At 41.9% G+C, this 22489-nt stretch overlaps 1 long non-coding RNA gene and 1 other non-coding gene across 2 annotated transcripts in view; both read left to right on the top strand.

The window, feature by feature from the left end:
• Positions 1 to 22489, top strand: part of LOC133258445 (uncharacterized) — an 89757-nt gene that overhangs the window by 32470 nt on the left and 34798 nt on the right. The window contains exon 3 of the long non-coding RNA XR_009740025.1: positions 9630 to 9761. This is a non-coding gene — a long non-coding RNA (uncharacterized LOC133258445). The remainder of the gene's footprint in view (positions 1 to 9629; positions 9762 to 22489) is intronic.
• LOC133236056 (U6 spliceosomal RNA) lies at positions 20406 to 20511 on the top strand. The gene has a single exon (XR_009732716.1). It is a non-coding gene; the product is annotated as a U6 spliceosomal RNA (small nuclear RNA).

Genomic DNA, 22489 nt, shown 5'->3' with positions numbered 1-22489 from the left:
TAGGGAGTTCATGATCTGAGCCACAGTCAGCTCCTGGTCTTGTTTTTGTTGACTGTATAGAGCTTCTCCATCTTTGGCTGCAAAGAATATAATCAATCTGATTTCGGTATTGACCATCTGGTGACGTCCATGTGTAGAGTCTTCTCTTGTGTTGTTGGAAGAGGGTGTTTGCTATGACCAGTGCGTTCTCTTGGCAAAACTCTATTAGCCTTTGCCCTGCTTCATTCATTCTTTCGTTATATTATTATTCCATCACTTATTACCATTCCCCTCCTCCATCCCTCTCTTTTTTCCCCTACTGCCCTCCTCCTGGGCATTACATTCTCCTCCTATCTCTCCTGGTTGCTCTTTCATCTTGCTGGACAGCAAATCATATGAGAACTTCCCTTTCCTGCTCTTTGGATTTATTTTGCTGCTTCCTAGGTCTCTGATATTCCTCTTTTTTTCTTCCTTCTTTTGCTGCAAAATATTTTCAAGCAATTTCCCCAAAATGAGCATTTAAGAGATAAATATTCCAAGTCTGTGCAGCTTGAAAGTGTCTTCTACTTTTACACTTAATTGTGTTTGTCTGGATACAACATTCTAGCTTATAATTATGTCACCAAAGAACTTGGGAGCTTTTCCTCATTGTGCATTAGTACCTTGTTTCTGATAAGAAGTAAAATGTCAGTCTGACTCTTGTTCTTCTGTAGTGTGGAAGATGAATTGCTTATGGTTTCACTATTTTCAAGTCAAATCCTAACAATCAATTTTCCCATTTTAAACCTGAGCCCCAACAGGTCTGTGTTCTTTTAATGCTAACTTATGATATTTCAGAGATTGACTTTGAAAATATAGAACTTCATCATTCAACAAAAAAAATCTAGTAAAGAGATGAAAAAGATGTTTCTTTTCTACTGCAGCTACAAAGGGAGAGACATTCTTGCTCATCTTAAAATTTGGTTAAAGGATTTGATGAAGTTAGGTGTTACATGTGAACTCTCATAAGGACACCAGTCTTGTTTCCTACGTAAAGTCTTGCACATCTATTTGTAACTGCTACCAGTTCATCATGTTCTCTCTAATATAAATCTGTCACTGGAATTATTATTTGAACAAAGGGCTCTTGTAGATGCTAGAGATTTTAGAAATTATTGCCATGTCATGTGAACATAACCTTCAGTGACCCCTGTCTTGTTAAGGCTTGTTAGGATAGTTTTATCTGTTGTCCTGGTGATAATGCTGTAGTTAACAACTATGTTCCCAAGTGGTCTAAACATTACCAGAGGAGGTTCCTTGGCTCCCTCTTCTTCCTGTTCACATAATGGACAACTAAGTCAGCTTTGCGAGAGCCCCTCACATGACAGAGAGTTTAAGTCTTGTCTATGATTCCACATGGTTGTATATTCAGTTGCTTCAGCACCATAGAACACAGCAACGATTTCTCAAACCAAGAACTGGTTTAATAAGATATTTTACTCTTTAGTCTAATACCAAAATGTATTATTCAATGTGCCATTCAAAACGTATCTCTTTTTCAGTGTTATTTGCAACATATTTGTATCATTTCAGTGTCTCTTGGGAATTTTTGGAGGGGAGAGGAAATTGAACAAGAATATTAAAAAGCAAAGTGGCAGTTCCTTTAATTTAAAAAAATGTTACTCCCTGACCTCAGATACACATCAAGGTGCAGGAAAACAATGTCCTATAATAATATTCCAAATACTGTAAAAATCTTCCTACCAAAACCAAAAGTATTCTCTATATTACTGTAATATTAAATCTTTACTTCATCTATTATTCTATAAGTAATCAGTTCTAGGACATAGAACAATAGAAAAAAAATTACATTGTGGAAAAGAAACTTTCCTCAGATCCATGTGAATCTCCAATCATCACTGAAATTGATCAGATAGATAACAGATGAGCAGAACAGAATAGGGTGCAAAAATAGGCTCACATATAGATTATTTGATTTATCACAGAAGTGCCAATCAAATTCATGGGGAAAGGAACGACTTTTTAATATATGGTACTAGGAGAACGAAATGGCAACCCACTCCAGTATTCTTGCCTGGAGAATCCCAGGGACGGGGGAGCCTGGTGGGCTGCCGTCTATGGGGTCGCACAGAGTCGGACACGACTGAAGCAACGTAGCAGCAGCAACTAGTTCAAAGGATGAGCTTCCCAGGTGGTGCAGTAGTAAAGAATCTGCCTGCCAATACAGGAGACACAAGAGATGTGGGTTCATTCTCTGAATCAGGAAGATCCCCTGGAGTGGGAAATGTCAACCTCTTGCCTGGAAAATTCCATGGAAACACGCTGCAGTCCATGGGGTAACAAAGAGTCAGACATGTCTGAGCAATTGAGCAGGCACGCACTGGTTCAAAGGATATTTGCATTTTAAAATTGGGTAAACAGTAGCAAATTATTCACCAGAAAACTAACAGTAATTTATGCTCTCACCAACATGCTTAAGAGTGCTTCATGACCTACTCAATGTTCAAGGATATTTCAAAGGATGGATATTCTGTTTACTGAGCACAAAGTACTCTTTCTGTGTGTGTATATAATGCAATTCATTCATTATTCAAGCAACAAGTATTTACTGGATGCCTCATATATGCTAGGTACTGCTCTAGGCCCTGGGGATTTGGCTGAAGGCAAAATACTTACTGTCTTAGAACTTACATTCTTGTAGGGGAAGACATAACAAACAGATATAAATATACAATTTTATAGCATTCTATCTAAGTTGTATGAGAGGAAAACCCAACAGATAAGAGCTTAGAGAGATGAGGGGTAAGAGCTCTAGTTCATAAAGGAGAATCAAGGAAGGACTCTCTGCAGAGGTGAGGAGGAGGCCAAGCAAAGTTTAAGGGGAACGTGTGTGTGTTCAGGCAGAAGTTCTGAGAGTAGAAAGGCCCTAAATCAGGAAAATGCTTGGTGTGGGAGAGACTCCAAGAGAGACTAATGTGGCTGGAGAATGTATGCAAGATACAGAGGTAGGCTGGGACTGGTTCATACGGACCTTGTTGGCTATAGCAAGACATTTAGATTTTATTCCAGTGTAATGGGAAGCCATTGAAGGGTCTTCAGCACTGCTGTGGCATAAGCTGATTAATATTTACAGAAGATAATTTTGATTGTTGTCAGGAAATGAATGGGAGGGGAAGGAAAGGGAGCAAAATGATCTTTAGTTGTGGCCAGAGGGACAGTAACTTGGACTAGGTGGGATCCAGGAAAGTGTGGAAATGTGACCCAAATTGGGACCTAGCTGGATGTTGTAACAGTTAGGGCTAGCTGATGGTTTGGATATTGGGGTGGGGTGGGACCAGGGGCAGAGAGAAGTCAAGGATGACTCCTTGCTTTGGGATCTAAACAACTGGGTCAGTGGTAGCGTCACCAACTGAGAGAGAGATGATTGATGAGGGAGACAGTAGGGGGCATTGGAAGAACTTTGGTGTGCACGAGTGGAATAGCCCAACATGCATCGACAGATGAAAAGATAAACAAAGTGTAATAATCCGTACAGTGAACTATTATTCAGCTATGAAAAGAAACGCCATACCGATACATGCTACAACATGGCTGAAGCTAGAAAACATTATGCTAAGTGAAAAGAAGCCAGACACAAAAGGCTACATATTGTATGTTTCCATGTGTGTGAAATATCCAGAATAAGCAAATCTATAGAGTCAGAAAATAGATTGGTATTTGGCAGGGGCTCGCTAAGAGTTCGGCACGACTGAGCGACTTCACTTTCACTTTTCACTTTCATGCATTGGAGAAGGAAATGGCAACCCACTCCAGTATTCTTGTCTGTAGAATCCCAGGGACAGAGGAGCCTTGTGGGCTGCCGTCTATGGGGTCTCACAGAGTCGGACACGACTGAAGTGACTTAGCAGCAGCAGCAGCAGCAGGGTGGGAGGAAGAACTCGAGAGTGACAGCTTAATGGAGGTTTCCATTTGGGGCGATGAAAAAATTCTGGAGCTGGACAATAGAGGTAGTTGTACAACATTGTTAATAAACCGCTGCTGCTGCTGCTAAGTCGCTACAGTCTTATCCGACACTGTGCGACCCCATAGATGGCAGCCCACCAGGCTCCCCTGTCCCTGGGATTCTCCAGGCAAGAACACTGAAGTGGGTTGCCATTTCCTTCCCCAATGCATGAAAGTGAAAAGTGAAAGTGAAGTCGCTCAGTCGTGTCCGACTCCTAGCGACCCCATGGACTGCAGCCCACCAGGCCCCTCCATCCATGGGATTTTCCAGGCAAGAGTACTGGAGTGGGTTGCCATTGCCTTTTCCAGTCAATATACTAAATGTCATGAAATTTTATACTTTAAAATGGTTACAGCAGTAAATGATATGTTGTTTGTATTTTAGCACAATAAAAAAAAATCTGAGACAACACAAATTTTAGGGGAGTTTTTGTATGTAGGGAAATTTTTTGTATGTAGGGGAAATTTTTGTATGTAGGGAAACTCAAGCATTCAGTTTGGGACATGTTAAATTTGGGATGCCTGTTACATATTCAAGTAAAGCTGGATTCAGGAATCCAGAGCTCAGGGGAAAGTTTAGGACTAGAGAAGTGAATCTGGGAGTCATTAGCATAGGGATGACACTTAAAGACTGAGAACTGGGTGAGACCACCTAGGAAAGTTGTGTAAAGAGAGAAAAAAGAAGAAACTGAGCCTGGACTACCTTGCTAATGGTCGGGAATAGGAGGAGGACCAGCCAAGCAGCTGTGGGCATGCTGGCTCCTCAAAGCAGTAGGAGAGTTAGGACAACATGGCATCTCTGGAGCTCGGGTAGAAAGCACTTTGGGGAGAGGGGGCATCAAGTGTCGATTACTGTTGAGAGATGGAGTAAGATGAAGACAGCTGGCTTTTGTGTGATGGAAGTCCCTGGGACCTTTACAAGGGTGTAGTTTGTGAGGAAATGAACTGACAACACAGAGTCAGCCAGGCTCTCCTGTCCCACTCTCTCATGGCCTCATACCTTGTGTCTGTAAACAATAATATCGCTGACCTTGGTGGCCCTGTGCCTGCGTGCCCACTTGGCCATGGACCACATTGGTCTGATTTAGTGTATCAGTAGTCTTTGAAGACTCCCTGTTGCTGCTGCGCCTGCCCAGAGAGGATAAATATGTCTGCAGTCCCCACAGCTCTTCAAGTCTTTTTCCAACTTCCCTGGTCACGCCTTATCTGCCCAGGGTTTAGTGAACAGTGTGAGCAGCAAGGCATAGTTCCAAGTGGTTATATGCATTACTCAAATGCACCAGCTTAAAATATTTTTTTTGTTTGGTTTATGAATTTCTCAAAGAGATGTATTAAAGTTTTCTAACATCAATATAGATTGATCAATTTGTATTTCTTTTTCTAAAAACTGTTTAGTATTTATTTATTTGGCTGCACTGGGTCTTCATTGCTGCATGAGGGCGTTCTCTAGTTGTGGAGTGAGGGGCTGCTCTTTGGTTGTGGTGCACAGGCTTCTCGCTGTAGTGGCCTCTCTTGCTGCGGCCGTGGGCTCTCCCAGGCTCCAGTGGTGGTAGCACACGAGCTTAGTTGCCCCGTGGAATGTAGAATCCTCCCAGACCAGGGATGGAACCAGTGTCCCCTGCATTGCAAGGCAGATTCTTAACCGCTGGACCACCAGGGAAGGAAGCCCTAATCTCATATTTCTAAGGCCTTCTGCTTGTAGAATTTAATAATTCTGTATTAAGAGAATAAGTGTTTTGACTCTCATGTCTTGTTAGTGAATTGTGATTCTTATCATCTGGAAATAGCCATCTTTCTTTTTAATTGTAATGACATATAGCTGGATTTTTTAAAATCCAGATCAAAACTTGGTTTTTTAATATGGGAACTTAACTCATTCACATTTTGTATTACTAATATATTTAAATATACTCATATTATCTTGGCTTATGTTTTCTATTCAGTTTTTTTTTTTTCTGTTTCTTCTTGCTGTCTTTTATTAGACTGATCAAGTTTTCTCATGGTTATACATGTTCTAGTCAAGTTTTACTGTTGGTTTTGACTCAGTTTTTTTTCTCTTTTGTCTCACAGCATCTGTTTCTTTGGACTATCTTTTGACATTGTTGTTTTTTTGAGTGCGTTTTTGAGTACTATAATTATTTTAGAGATAGTATGATTGTGGCAAAACTTCTGAATCCTTGTATGTTAAAAATGTCTCCAATTTTGCTCTTATATTTGATTGTAAGTTTGCCTTTATAGATTTCTAGGTATGAAATCATTTTCTTTCAGACTTTAGCACCCAAGATTGCTGATGAGAAGTCTGATGCTAATCTGCCTCTTCTCTGATTATAAGTAACAGAAACTGGCTCTGGCTAATTTGTGTAAAAAACATTTTATTGGCAGGTTATTGGGCAGCTCACAGAATTACCTTGAAGGCTGAAAATCGGGCTTGGAAAACCAGCAGGATGCAAGGGGACCACAAACAAGGATACTCTGTCGGAACAGTCTGGTTAGGTCATTGCTGCCAGGCTTTGTGGTCACTCCAAATTCAGGTCCTGGATGGAACAGTTAACACTCAAATTGCCAAACCAGAAAGCAGAGTTATCTGCCAGGCACCCAGTAAACACATGTGAGAGGCAGAAAAATGCCCGGAAAGATGTCCATAGCTTAATGCCTGGAACTTATAAACATGTTCCTTTAAATGGCAAAGAGACTTTGCAAATATGATTAAGTTAGACAATTTGAGAAAGGGTGATTAGCCTGTGTTATCCAGGTGGGCCCAATTACATGATTCCTTAAAAGCAGAGAAGCTCTCCCAGCTGTGATCAGAGGGAGACGTGACTAACACAGAGGGGTCAGAGAGACGCAGTGTTACCGTCTTTGAGGATGGGGGAAGGGGGCCATGAGCTAAGGTATGTGGTGGCTGTTGGTAGCTGGAAAACGCAAAAACCAAAGTCTCCCCTAATGTCCAGAAAGGAATGCTGGCACCTTGAGTTTAGTCCTGGACTTTTGATCTACAGAACAGTAAAGTGCTAAATTTGTGCTGTTTGAAGCCACGGTGGAAAATTGTTATGGCCACAATAGAAAACCAGTACACCACACATTTGCACTGTTTCTCTGTTTTGATGCTAGAGCAATGGAAGGCCTCACTCTGGGGGCCGGCTGTGAACACTGTGAGCCTTGAGGAGCTACTTTGTCATCTAACACTTCCTCCTGTCTTCTTGCATCCCATCACTCTCTGATGTCCCTCTGATGTTTTCTTTCTGCTAGTTTAGGGGCAGGGGGAGGCCAATGGATCCCATGTTCTGAATACAGTTCTTTAATAAGGTACCCTGTTGGTTGATTCAGAGCTGCCTTCTGTATTATTGTAAATGTCCCTCCGAGTGTGGAACTCGACTTGCTCTTTCCATTGTTTTAATCATTTATTTGGTTTTTCAGCAGCCAGTTTGGGGATGTGATTTTTCTTCACTCTTTCAATGTTGTTAAATTTTATCTTTCAAATATTTCAAATTTTTCTGATAATAGTGCCTTTTCCTGTTTAACAGTGCTATGTGAATTTCTTCTTTAAAAACGCTTTGCACCTGTCATTGTAAGAAAACTGGGGTGGAAGGGAACGTGATCTTATGTGTTCAATTCACCATCTTGATCCAATTGATGCCTATTACTTAGGCTGATTACTCTGAACCTGGGGCTCAGGCAGAATCTGAAGGACTAGAAAGTTCCCTGAAGGGTGGGCCATGTGGTCAAGTCTCAGCAGGGAGGCACAGGAGGAAGCCAGTGGAACACAGGGTTTAGGAGGACCCAGGTGATGTTCAGGTAAGCCCCCTAACAGGAAAAGACAGAACAGACCTGAGTTCAAACCCCAATTTTGCCCCTTTCCAACCAGGTAGACTTAGGCAAGTTTCACCTCTAAGAGCTTCCGTTTTTTCGTTTTAAAATGGGGTTAACACCATCTATCAGACAAGGTTGCTCTAAGAATTAAATGAGAAAATATTGGCAACGTGCTTATCATAGGCTTGGCAATATTGGGTATTTACTGAATGCCTTTACATGGATTAATCTTGTTTAATCCCAACTTTTAAACCTATTACACAGATCAGGAAACTGAGGAATAGGGAATTTAAGTAAGCCGCTTAAGGCTGTAATCATAAAGTGGCAGAGGAGGGATTTTGAACCTGGGCAGTCTGGCCGTCACGTCTGCACACCCACATCATGCTGCAGATTACCCTATTGGGCTGAGTGCTCTCCTTTGCCTTTCAAAATTTCCTGTGTGGTTTTGGTGGAGGGAGCCAGATTGATTTTAGGAACTAGAAAAGGATTGAGTCAGCAAGAGAGGATTAAGTGGCCCCAGTAGCAGGCAAGCTGAAGCTGGTGGATCTTGTAGGTTATTGTTTAGTATCCAAGTTTGTTGGCTAATTTGCTTTTATCATGCACTTATTTTGTGGAGTTAACGCTTGCATAACAGTAACGTGTACATATCTTAAAGGCACAGCTCAATGAATTTTCACATGTGTTTACACCTGAGTATTTACTATCTGGATCAAGCCAAAGAATGTTTCTAGCCCCCTTGAAGGCTCCCTTGGGCCCCCTCCCAATTGGTACCTGGCCAAAGGTAACTATTGTACTAACCACTATCATTTTGGGTTGGTTTTTAGTCCATTTTTGGACTTTGTATAATCGAATATAGGGTTTGTGTTCTGTCATGTCTGGCCTCTTTCACTCATCTTATTTATTTATTTTGATGAATCAGATGCTATGAATCTGTGAGCAGATGAGCACATTCCATGAGCAGGTAGTTAAGGTCTCTGAGTGTGACCCCAAGGGCTCTGTATACAGTATAGCCTTTTGTGCATCTCAGTAGCTAGCTCTGGGGGATGGGAAAGAAAAGGGAAACTTGCCCAGGCAGGGCCACCATTCGCTCCTGAAGGCTCTCAAGGTGCCCTGAGCTCGAGGGCGGACGTTCTAGGTATACTGTGTGTGTGAAGTGAATGTTAGTTCCGTTTTTCTTTCTGGGATTCCCCTTTGAGGTGGGACAGCTGCCTGAGTTCGGTTGAGGGTAGAGCGTCCTTTGCCTTTTTGCAGCTGTGGTGGTGCAGTGGAAAACTGACTTGCTCTACACACTTGGGTGCAAGTCATGTCCATGCCTGACTCCAGCCTCTGGGAACCCATTTTCTCAGGGTAGGGGCACAGCTGTCTTCCCTGTGAAACACTGCCTTCCATGTCCTCCCTCTTGAGGATAATTCCAGCTTCTTTTCTGGAAGAGCCAAGAATTCTCAACCATAAAGAAGCTCTTAAAGTTCTTACACCTAAAGCATGAGAGAGTCCTGAGCTTCGGAATAAAAAGCTAGGTTTCCTTCCAGAGAGGAAAGGAAGGGGGAAATCGTATTTTCCTTCTATCCAGTAAGTCTCCAACAGAGGTGGGAACAGGGTATAAGTGACTACGTCAGTAACTCCTGTCCCACAGTGCTGGGTTCCAGATCTGCTCTCCGTGAACCACAGGGGAAACCGGGCAAAATCACACTTAAATCATCTCTGCCCCAGGTTTTTCAGCTACAAAATGATGGTGATACCAACCTTGCAAAAATGTTTTCATTGGTAAATGAAACTAGCTATTTGTAAAGCTCCATATTTAGAGTCCAAGTAAATGTATTATTATTTTTTTTCTACAGGAGGAATCACCTGCTTGCATGGAAGTAGGAATAGCTGAATTGGGTGGCCTGGACTGCAGAGAAGTGAAGCACTTTGTCAGGCAGGTGGGAAGCAGGCTGGGGCTTCTCTGTCTCCTTTATGTTTCTGAGCAGGTAAGTGGCATGACTCAGCAGGTACTGGGAGGTACTATGTGCTCTCAACATAGTACCCAAACCTTAGAATTTCATGGAGAGTTTAAAAACATTCCTACCTCAGTTACTTACTTTCTTTAGCCACTACTCTCGTTAAGGATCTGATTCAGTAGGGCTTCAGGACATGGGGGGAAAAATCCTAGGTGATTCTGATGACCAGTAAGGTTTAGAGACTTGTTCTAGAATATATTCCTGCCCCAAAGTCCGATGGTTTGAAACATTTCCATATTATCTGAGAGGCGGGGTATAAAATTAGAACTGGGGGTGTCCTAAGTCATCTTAACCACCGTGAAGGAATAACTTTTATGGAACTGTCTAGATTACATGAACCTTATATCATATACATTGTAAAGCCTGCGTCTTGATTTCTGTGACAAAATTTTCATCAAGGTAGCGGAGAAGGCAGTGGCACCCTACTCCAGTACTCTTGCCTGGAAAATCCCATGGATGGAGGAGCCTAGTAGGCTGCAGTCCATGGGGTCGCTAAGAGTCGGATATGACTGAGCGACTTCCCTTTCACTTTTCACTTTCACGCATTGGAGAAGGAAATGGCAACCCACTTCAGTGTTCTTGCCTGGAGAATCCCAGGGACGGGGGAGCCTGGTGGGCTGCCGTCTATGGGGTTGCACAGAGTCGGACATGACTGAAGTGACTTAGCAGCAGCAGAGGAGCAAAGCTCACCGGTACCTTGTTCAAGTAATTGTACCATGCTCGGTCCCAAGCACTAACCAAATTATTCCTTTAACTGGGAATCATTATTACATTAAAGTAAATCAGAATGATCAGGCATGCCTTTCTCTTCTTCGTAGCCTCTCCTTAGCTTCTGTTATTGAAGGCATATTAGTAACTACCTCTCTAGGATGCAACCTCTGAGCATTCTGATGAGAAAGAACATGAGATGATGGGCCCTTAGGACTGTGAGCTGAGAATGTCCATTAGAATCCTAACAGATTAAGTCAGCACGTGGAGAGAATGGAAATTAGAATTCTGATGGGAGATGGCTTGAGGGAATCAACCAAATCTAAGATTCTAGTAGTGCTTTATTACATGTTACTGTAATTGAAACCTTAACTTTGCAATTTATAATTGAGTTTGGGAGTATTGAAAATTTAGAGAGAGGGAAGAGATGAGAAAGGCTTGGGGAAGCCAGAGGATGTGAGCACAATACAAGCCCAGGTGGGAGATGAAGAGGGATGGAGTCAGAGAGTAAAAAGGTTGTTAAGGTAGAACAATACCCAGGTAACAATTGTCTCCTTCAGCCCTTTATGGTCCTTGCTGTACAATTCCCACCCCAACTTTTCCCTGCCTCTGGTTACTATTTCACCCTGGTAAAAGGGAGAACTAAACTAGTTTCTTGAGGTAGTCTCAAGATGACTTAAGTAGAAGTCTAGGAGATGGCTTAGATTATAGCCGAGAAAATACCTAAATGTATCAGATCACAGCTTTGTCCTGTATTACTTAGATGGTTTACTGGGGGCCGAGCTCATGGAACTTTTGCAAACAATCTGGAGCTTAGAGGGTGTCTTCATCGCTCGTTTTTGAGAATTTGAATCCTGTCTGTGCTGTTTATTGTGTGCGTGTTGCCTTTGTTTGTTTGTTTTTTGAATTGAGTTCCTGTTGGAGCAAAACTGGCTGATTGCTGTGAAAAGGTTTGATTTTTGGTTTTGCTGCACTTAGAGAAAGCAAATGAAACCTAAGAATTAAGTTTCTTGGTTCTGTGTGCACTAGATTTATATTATACCTTCTCAGAATGAAGAGGCTTTACTGCTAGGGAATAAGAGACTATAAATCCTCCTAGCTTGTCATTCCCCCAACTTTAACCTCCACCCTTACTCCCACTGGGTTATTTTGAGGCATTTGAAGTAAATCTCAGATGTCATTTCATTTCTGCGATAAGTATTTTAGCATGTGTCTCTAAAAGATATGGATTCTTTTTAAAAACATAGCTTCAGTTTGGATTAAGTGACTAGCAAAGTAAAGAGGTGTACTTCAAAACAAAACATAGCCACAATACTTTAATAGTACTCAAAAATATTGATAAAAATTCCTTAATATGATCAAATATCTAATCAGGTTTAAATTCCCTCCATTTTTGGATTTTGCTGATTAGTTCACTGAGATGTTGCTTAACATATTCCTTTATTCCCTGTACATCCTGTAAGCTGAATATTAGCTCTAGAAGTTTAATCTGACTTGGCTTGGCTTTTTTGGCAAGACACTTTGTAGGTTATATAATATAATTCCAAGCTTACGTAATTTCATTGGAAAGCATATGATTGTAGCAGGCATTGACTAGAAAATTGTTCATTTTTGACTGCCCCTCAACTTAACTATCAAGCTATATGCACCTTAGACATACCTCATATACATATCCTCTCCTTTGTACTATGTTAACTGATTAGGAAATGGTTACTCAGTTGTAAGCTCACCTCACAGAAGGTTCCATTAACCTCAATATATGTAAGTAAGCATTTTCTCAATTCCCACCTGTGGTGATATTGCTGGTTGTCTGTTCAACTACCATCCGTCTCACCTGTCTAATGCACTGACAGAGCCTGCTTCCTGTTAAAAAGTCTGGCCACTTTTTCCAAAGTGCCTGGTTTCTGGGAAACTCTTTCCTTTTTTATGAGGATTCTTGTCATCTTTGGTGTTTTACATGAAGTGTGAGGTTGTTATTTGGTGTTCAGTGGCCATCTTCTGACCATAGGGAGTAAGTTTGAGGATTAACACCAATGTGTCCAGGATGATGGGATGGAAATGTGGGATGAGTCCAGATGCTCAGTAAGTCATGGAGCCACTGGATTAGACAACCTTGCAAATGCCATGCCTCCAGACTTCTTATGTGAGATTATTTTAAAAGGTGTATTTAAACCACTTTCAGTTGATCATTTGCAGCTATAAATAACACACCAAGTATATTCAAATAAATTTCTTTTGTGTTTCTGTTCACTATTTAAAGCCCTGATATAGGGGGGAAACCCCTATAAACTTTGATCTTGAGTCAAAGTGTTTGTTAAGCACACTACTAGAGCTAACATGATGATACAGATAGCACAAGTCATTGAATCATCAAAATTAACTTCTTTTGATGTCATATTTTAAATCAAATCAGTTTTTGATTAGATACAAATTGAAAAAGCACACAGCATCTTAAAAGTAGAGATAGAGGCCTAAACCTTCTGTGTTGGTGATAAGAATTGGAGTTGAAATATTTTCCCGTCTCGTCCTCAAAGCACATAACCAAGAGTTGACTTTGAGTGTTGGCAACAAAGGGAAACTTCTACTGTTACATTTTGCTGGACATAATATCCGTATTAAGTAGGAGAACTGGAATGTCTGAATCTCCTCCTTTGCAAGAAGACAATTCCCAGTGTTCAAATTGAATGCACAAAGTTAGCGGGCAGTGATGAGGATTTAATTTTTTTAAAAGGTATGATGTTTGAAATCTAAGAAGCAGCTATAGAACTGAAAAAAGCAAAGGATAGCTGATGATCTGTCCTGTGCTTGTTCCTAGTTCTATTTTTTTTTTAATTGATAAATAACATGATGCTCCTGCTTGTATTTTGCATTCCCAGACTGTTGGAAGCAAAGTTTTATTGTTTTTCGGTCGGTTGTAGATTGCACCTTTGTCCTTGAAAACAAGGTGATGACAGTGAGTGGTTCCATGAAACCCTTGGTAACAAACCTCCTTTGTGCTGTGTGAAGAAGCCCTGGCTAATAAGTGGATGACATCAGCAGGCTTCCCACCCATTCCTATGGATCCTTCAAAGTACAGAGACTCATTGTTGATGACTTTCACCCTGAACAGCTGCCGGTCTCACTGGCTTCATTCACTGTGAAGATGGTGATCATACCTCCCAGAATTCAAATAATCATGTTTTCAGACCATGTGTCAGGCCATCTGCCCTTGGGTCTGTTTAGGAAAATATGATCACCTTAATTATGGCACAACCCCTTCCAACTTCTCTGCCTACTTGGAGGTTTTCCTCACACGTCTCATTGTTTTGGACATGTCTCAGGTGGTGTCCCTTCTCCTTTGCTAAATAAGCAGAATTACCTATGTTTTCAGTGGAAACATCTTCCCATAGGGATCCTGCCTAGAAGGCATTTCAACATGGTCAATACTTATATACAGTAAGGCAGAGCCTACCTCCCTAGGAAAAACTACCTGATCAGAATTCTGAGTAATTTAAATGTCCATTAGCACAATAAAATTCAAAGCCTTTAAAATTGCATAACGTAATGCATTTAAGTAGTTGAGCGTAGCTTATCTTGGAAAAGTCACTGAAAGGAAGAAGGCAGGGTCAGTGTTCAGCTTTGGAGATAGGTAAGAGCAAAGAGCAACATTTGAGCCCACTGGGGGCAGGCTCGCTGTGTACAAGTGGTGGATCAGGCAGCAGGCTTGCTGTTTGTCTGACACTGTGGCTTGGAGACGGAGAAGGCAATGGCACCCCACTCCAGTACTCTTGCCTGGAAAATCCCATGGGCAGAGGAACCTGGTAGGCTGCAGTCCATGGGGTCGCGAAGAGTCGGACACGACTGAGAGACTTCACTTTCACTTTTCACTTTCATGCATTGGAGAAGGAAATGGCAACCCACTCCAGTGTTCTTGCCTGGAGAATCCCAGGGACGGGGAGCCTGGTGGGCTGCTGTCTATGGGGTCGCACAGAGTTGGACACGACTGAAGTGACTTAGCAGCAGCAGCAGTGGCTTGGAGAACGTACCAGAATCTCTGCTATCTTTGGTGTCCTTCGTGCAGTGAGCCAGGCACATGAAAGGCGCTCGGGAGATACTTGCCAAACTGCATTGACACGTAACTTTTACTTGAATCTACTGTTTGCTACCCCAGATAAATGCACTTGCAACCATCTTTCTGGTTCAGAGTCTCAGAGCTGGTCTGAAATGCCATAAAGAATGTTTGTGCTTAAGGATAGTTTTTCATGGAGGTAGGGACTTTGATCTTCTGAAAATTTTTTAATCTGATTATGTAGCCAGAATATTAGAAATAAAGTTTAGAAGAGGACAGACAGTTCTTGGGTATAAGGAGATTGTTAATGGCTTGGGACAGGTGAATAGATATATTTATCTGCTTCTGTGAGCCTTACCCCTTTTTATAACTACAAGGTATTTTATAGACACATTTTTCTATTCAGTAGTCAAGCTGTAAACGGACTGAATCTTGATAGTTGTGTCTTTAAAAAGGGGGGGGGGGAGAGAAAAGAGAAGCACTGCCATCATTATCCTAATGGAAATGTCTTTTGTCTTTGGAAGCACAGGCCCAAAGCTGTGGACCATCACTAGGCCTTCACTCCACTTTCAACCCATCCCGTCTATGGGCTTCCTGTAGGTCTGTCCCTCATATGTAACTCTGGTGCTCTGAGAGGAAACTCTACCTATTGTTTCCTTAACCGAATCCCATTTTTTTTTTTTTTTTCTTCATAGAATTGTAGGTGCTCAGTAACTTTGGGTAATTTGTTGGGTAAGTAAAACAACAAGTGGTGTTTAGCAGTATTGGTGAGTGGTGTAGCTTTTCCTTCATACTCACAAGTTCCCTGGGCCCAGGATCAAATCTCCCCCACCTAGGTGTCTCAGCATACATATGGACACACCAAGTGTTTATGTCTGAGTAGGCAGAGCATGGACGCGTTCACGAACACCAAGGGAGACTGCGGTGTTAACCTTCCCCCCTGTCACCAGTGTAGCCTGCTGAGCAACAGAAATGTTCTCCCAGGTCCTTTCAAGATCTCACAGGTTCATGGTAATAGGTGGGAAAGGACCAGAGAGATTTTTAAGCCAAACTCTTCCTTCTATTGGAAAAGCCCCTGATGCTGGAAAAGATTGAAGGCAAAAGAAGGGGATGGCAGAGATTGAGAGGGTTGGATGGCCTCACCGACTCAGCAGACATCAGTCTGAGCAAACTGTGGGGGATAATGGAGGACAGAGGAACCGGGCGTGCTGTGGTCCACAGGGCCGCAAAGAGTCAGACACAACTTAGAGACCGAACAACAACTTCATTGTGTAAGTGAAAAAAACTGGGTCTGGAGAGGTGGAGCAACTTATGCAAGAATCATATATAGCTAGTCTTTGGCAAAACCAGGAAGAATCTGAGTCTCCTTGAAAGTCATTTTTCTTCCAGAAATATTTTAAAGCTTTATGTTAAAGATCCTCATTTTATGGCTATATATATGCCATCAAATAGTTATAATCAATTACTCCTCAAGGAAACTCTAAAAGCTTTTAGCTAATTATTTCCCATTTGACACATTTCAGGATGTCAAATAGTTCTTACATCAAGATAAAATACATGACAAGTTGAAAAGAAGAGCCATAAAAAGATAGAAAACTTTAAAGGAGTTATCCAAAAAACTGGTAACATGACTCCAATCCTTTGGGTACATTCAAGGTAAAAGGATGGGCCTCTGAGGAGGGCTTAATAAATAGTTCCCATCTTCCTCACCCGGATTCTGAACCAATTGAGAAACAGGAAAGTAGCGGATAGAGGTCAAAATATCACCTTTGTTACTGAAAGAAGCTGAGTGGAAAGCCGAACTTAGCGTAGCAGCCAAGTGGGCTGTTAACGGAACCGATTCAGGACCACCTTCTGGGCAGAACCAGTAATGCCTGAGGGCAGGACCACTTCTAAGAGGAAGAAGGGCCAGGCTAAGCTTTCCCAGTGAGTGAATAGTGTTGGAAAGTGGTGCCAGGAAGATTCCAGGATGTTACAGCTGGTGCTGGACTCAGCTATTCCCCATAACTAAAAGGGGGTTGCAGACGGGGAGGGAAAATATGTGATGAGGTTTCTCTGGAGGAAGATAATCTGAAAGCCCCTCCCACTCCAAAGTTGCTTTTTCCTGGAAAAGGCTTCTTTCAGAGAGCTTTACATACGCCTCGTGCAGCTTGGAGGGTGCTGGTGGTTGGGGTTTGGGAACAAAGGAGAAGTGGCTGGACTGGGTGGGCCAGTGTTGGCAGAGAGAAAGAGAGAAGTAGGAGGAGCGAGGCGGGTGGTGGGGGTGAAGAGAGGGAGGGAGAGAGACAGGAAACTTTGTTACTGTCCAATAGGGCCACCTAGAGGGGCTCTCAGGCTTTTGAAGGGATAAGCTGGAGTTTTGACCCAGAGCTAAGGAAGTTTTAGCTGATCTAGGAGAGGGCAATGGCACCCCACTCCAGTACTCTTGCCTGGAAACTCCCATGGATGGAGGAGCCTGGAAGGCTGCAGTCCATGGGGGCAATAAGGGTCGGACACGACTGAGCGACTTCACTTTCACTTTCATACATTGGAGAAGGCAATGGCAACCCACTTCAGTGTTCTTGCCTGGAGAATCCCAGGATGGGGGAGCCTGGTGGGCTGCCGTCTCTGGGGTTGCGCAGAGTCGGACATGACTGAAGCGACTTAGCAGCAGGGAAGCTCAGGTGAGAAAAGGATGGTGGGTATCTGAAGCTCCCCTTGAGAGCTCCCCACACCAAAAAGAGGCAACTTTCAATACCCTGCTGCTGCTGCTAAGTTGCTTCAGTCGTGTCCGACTCTGTGTGGACTCCATAGACGACAGCCCACCAGGCTCCCCCGTCCTTGGGATTCTCCAGGCAAGAACACTGGAGTGGGTTCAATACACTAGCTTAGCCCAAAAATAGAAAAGCTAGTCAATTAAGAACCCTCACCCCACCCTCCTTTACTTCTTCCTTCTCCTGCTTTGACCTTAGAACAACCATATTTACTGAAATGGGGCAGATAATTGGAAGGAGTAGGTAGAATAAAGGAAAAGATGGACCTTGCCCCTGTCCCTGGCTTCTGGACTGCATGATGCCCCAGAGAATAAAGGGAAAAGTTTCGCTTTTAAATCTGATTCCAGGATTTGATTATTACACAGGATTGGTTCTTCTCACTTATTAATTGAGACTGTCGGAGACTTTAAGTGGCTGTGGGACTTGTTACCTGGGAGTGATTTAAAACCAGTCCTAGCATAGGGTTATGGAGGTTTTCATCCAGCGGCAGGGAAAGAACATTCCTTCACTGGAAAATTTTAAAAGTGACGGTGGAAATAAAAAGGTTGCTTTCTCATTTGAGAAGATTAGTTTCTCCTTCAAATCGAACAGCCTGTTGACTTCATTTTGTTGGATTTTATTTCTCTTGCCCACCAGCATGGGATTGTTTGTGGTGTCTCTACATTTATTAAGGACTTCCCTGGTGGCTCAGACGGTAAAGTGTCTGAATGCAATGCTGGAAACCTGGGTTCGATACCTGGGTAAAGGCAATGGCAACCCACTCTAGTATTCTTGCCTGGAAAATGCCATGGACGGAGGAGCCTGGTGGGCTACAGTCCATGGGGTCGCTAAGAGTCAGAAACGACTGAGCGACTTCACTTTCCTTTCCTACATTTATTAAACATGCTGCCTAAGCCAGAATTTGGGACACTGAGCACACTGGAGACTCCAGCCAACCAAGGGCCCCATCCTACTGATGGCACGTGCTGCGTCTTCCCCAGGTGGCAGGGCACATGCACCGCAACGTGGGGCTACTTCTCTAAAGAGTTATAAACTCAAGCAGGAAAATGATCAATGCGTTTTAGTCAGGAACAGTGGTCCTTCCATGCTCTCTTCTCTTCAGAGCACTCTGCCAGCAAATAGCACTGCTAATTAAATCTGTTGGTGAGTAAACTTAAGGAAATATATTAAATGGCTCCCTCCAGTCCTGCCCAAACCTGGAAGAGGAGGCCAGCTTGAGTTTTTACCACCATCTCCCAACACCCTGTGTTATTTGATCAGAATAGTTTCCCTCTAAGATATTAATGATTCCTAGGGTTGCTTTAAAAAGTTTCTTTATTATACATGAAGTGATTGAAAACTGCCAATCATGAATCTGGCAATCCCCTCTCATGAGCTTAAAGACTGTTCTGATTACGATAATTACATTTTTATGAATATCCTACCTAGACAGTAACAATTTTACTGTGTCAGACTACACCACACAAAGATACATCAATTTCATCTGCAATGAAAAATAGATTCTAATAGCTCAGTTATATTTATATGATAGTCAAACATCAAGATGCAATGTAAGTACTTCAACTGAAAGAATTCTGATCATTATTTAACCTTGGAATGGTGATTAAGGGTGAAGGCTTGTCAGCTTTCATGAATTATTTTTTTCATGATTTTTGCTGTTTTGATTTGATTTTTAAAACTCTGTAATTTAACACTTATTAACATTTGGATTCTACCCCTACCCTCCATGATATGTGGACAAGGCAACAGCAATAAAAGATTAATAGATGTGATTGATGGTCAGAGGATTAGGTAATTGTAAGACATAATTATGTTTCAGGAACAATAGTGCCATGCCAACTGGTTTTCTTCTTGCCTAAGTTTCTTCAACCATGATGCAAATAATGGACACAGTGTTCAGGTTTGATGCTATGAATACATATTATTTTAATGTAAGGAAAAAACTGTTCCATTAGTACAGATAGTCAACAGTGCTTGTCGAAGTGTACTCTGAGAACCAGTAGCATCAAGGCTCACCTAGAAGCCTTGTGGTGTCTCTACATTTATTAAGGATTTCCTTGGTGGGAAGGAGAAATGTAAATTCTCCTGCCCCAGATTTGTTGAGTCAGAATCTTTGGCAGTGGGGCACAGGACTCCGTCTTAACAAGCTCTCCAGGTGATTCTCTGAGGTTTAAGAACTGCTGCTTTAGCATCTTGTAGCTGTTTCCTTTGACTACAGTGAAACACTGCCGGGTATGGACGGGTAATCCTAGCAGCACTGAAAGTGTTCTCTGTTAACTGTGGCCATGTCCGTTCCAGGGGAACTTAAGTGGACAAGCTCTTTTGGTCAAATCCCTCTTAAGTGGGCTTTTTCTTCTCTTCGAATCCCCAGACCTCACAAACCATAGGTTCTTCCCATTACCACTCGTTGGTTCATCCTCCCTGGTAGAGGTTATGTTTGTGATCCCTTTCTAATGTCAAAAGCTCTCTGCCACCCTGAACCTCTGCTGATCCTTTCCCTTTGTTAGAACCTTTTCCCTATGGTCATCTTGAGTTGCTTAAAAAATTTAACATCCAACATGATGCTCTTTATATTTCTTATGGCAGCAGCTGCACTATATATTTTGATAGCACTATTAGTCAAAACTATTTACCAGAACGCACCAGAAAATGCTATGTGGAAAGGCTGCACATTGCAAGCACACTTAATTCAAGAAAACACAGAAGAACATATTTAGTATGAACGCTGATGCAAATTCACCAGGACTGTGCAGGGATGTCAGTAACAGTTTTTCTTTGACAGAGAGATTAAGGAAATGTATTACAGAGTTTGGTAATAGATGACAAAAGGGGAGGGAGGAAGGGAAAGAGTTTGAGAGAGAGAGAATTTTGTAATAAAAAAGTATTTCCAAGACTAATAGTATTCTAATGAATCAACATGCGTGGGGCAGTGTTAAATGGAGTAAATGAGTATGACAAAAGTGAATGGCATCTTATGATTTAATCTTCATATTACTTTATAAAAATATTCTTATATATATATGAGTATATGCTTTTAAAGACCCAAGTCTAAATCCTGAATGTGCATCAGAATGACCTTGAAGCTTGTCAGAATTACAAATTTCCATGCTTGCTATGGCAGCATAAATACTAAAATTCAAGCCTGCAGAGGAAATTAGCATAGCCCCTGTGTAAGGATGACGTGAAGATTCATGAAGCATTCCATATTTTTAAAAAATTTTCCGGGTTCCAAGAGACTTTTATTTTGGTATCTTGGAGTCCAGGAGTTTTTATGTAAAAACCACTCTGCTGCTGCTAAGTCGCTTCAGTTGTGTCCGACTCTGTGCGACCCCATAGACGGCCTCCTACCAGGCTCCCCCGTCCCCGGGATTCTCCAGGCAAGAACACTGGAGTGGGTTGCCATTTCCTTCTCCAATGGATGAAAGCAAAAAGTGAAAGTGAAGTCGCTCTGTTGTGCCCGACTCTTAGTGACCTCATGGACTGCAGCCTACCAGGCTCCTCCATCCATGGGATTTTCCAGGCAAGAGTACTGGAGTGGGGTGCCACTGCCTTCTCTGAAAAACCACTCTAGGTGATTCTAGTGCAGGTGGTCCTTAACTTTCATTTTGAGCAACACTGCAAATCTCACTCAGAAAGAGGGAAACCTTTTGATTTGTGATCGTGAGGCAATAAGGCTCAACCAGTGTCACAGTATCTTTGGATCCCCATGATGCATTAAGTCACGCTCTTGACTAGCACATGCTTTCTGTCTAGTTCTGGAGTTATTTGTGCACTTGCCTCCACCCCCAAAAGACTATAAGCTCCCCGAGACACAGGAATTATGTGTCTTCAGCTAGACTCACACCCTGCCTTCTCCTTATTGAGAAGATGTTCAATAATATTTGTCAAATGAATGAAGACACTAAGGGTTAAAACGCAATTCAATGAGTGTGATTGAAACAGATCCTTTCACCCCCAGCTTTTGAGACCTGAGAGTCAGGTTTCTATCTGTGTCTCAGCCGTGCATTTGTTATGTGGGAGGTCAGTTTCTTCTTCCTTCATAGGGCTGCTTTGGGGTAAAATGATGTAATGTATATGAAAATTCTTTGAAATTGCAGAGCCACTTGTTTCAGGTTTTTAGAGTATGACTGTCTATTTTTCCCTCTAACTTCATTTTTCCTATGAATGAGTGCAACTTACATGACTGAGGCAAAGAACACAGCATTCACTTCTGGCAATTATGGGAAAGCGAATCCTATTATTTGAAATTTGAAAGAACCACCTGGCTTTTCCAACTTCAATACTAAAAATTGTAATATAAATAAAATAACTACCTCACAAATAATGGGGAATACAAAGGAAGGGAAATACACGGGGGAGCAAATGAGCTATTCATACTGATGTTTGATTCTGAGACCGGACTTTCAGATATCTGTGTGTAATGAAGTGACCTCTGAACTTTAGTGGCTCCCCTAAGATCACCTTAAAAGGTAACAGTTGTCCGATAAGATAAGCTGAAAAGTACAAGTATGTAACATCCCTTTCAAAACCTTAAGGTAGAGATTATGATTACTCCTCAAGCTATAAAGAGCCAAAGAGTTGAAAGAAACTAGGTCACTTACAAGAGGTGATGTGCCCTGGGTGGTAAATGCTGGTCCAGGTCTGAAGCAGTTCATAGCCCAAAGAGGAAAACCAGGACAAGGAGTTTTCCATGAGATTACATGTATTCAGTTGAGCCTATGTTGTCTTTTATGTGTGTATATATTTATTATTTTACTTAAAAAAATTGAAGCATGTTTGATTTACAATATTTTATTAGTTTCAGGTGTACGGCAGTGATTCGGTATATTTCTGACTGTAGTCCATTATAGGTTATTACTAGATGATGGCCGAAATTCCCTGTGTCGTACACTACATTCTTATTAGCTGTTTTATACATAGTAGTTTGTATCTGGTAACCCATACCCCTAATCTGTCCCTTTCCCCTTACCTCTCCCCTTTGGTAACCACAAGTTTGTTTTCTGTATCTGTGAGTCTGTTTCTGATTTGTATATATATTCATTTGTATTAGTTTTTAGACTCTACATATAAGTGATAATCTTATAGAATATGTTTTTGTATGTCTTTTCCCACTAAGTATAGGAGTTTCCAGGTCCATCCACATTGCTGCAAATGGCAAAATTTCATTCTTTTTTATGGCTGAGTAGTTT

This window comes from Bos javanicus, chromosome 2 (genome assembly GCF_032452875.1).
Source record: "Bos javanicus breed banteng chromosome 2, ARS-OSU_banteng_1.0, whole genome shotgun sequence".
Lineage (NCBI taxonomy): Eukaryota > Metazoa > Chordata > Mammalia > Artiodactyla > Bovidae > Bos > Bos javanicus.
Note: the sequence above shows the minus strand (reverse complement) of the source record. Positions and strands in the feature narration are given on the sequence as shown.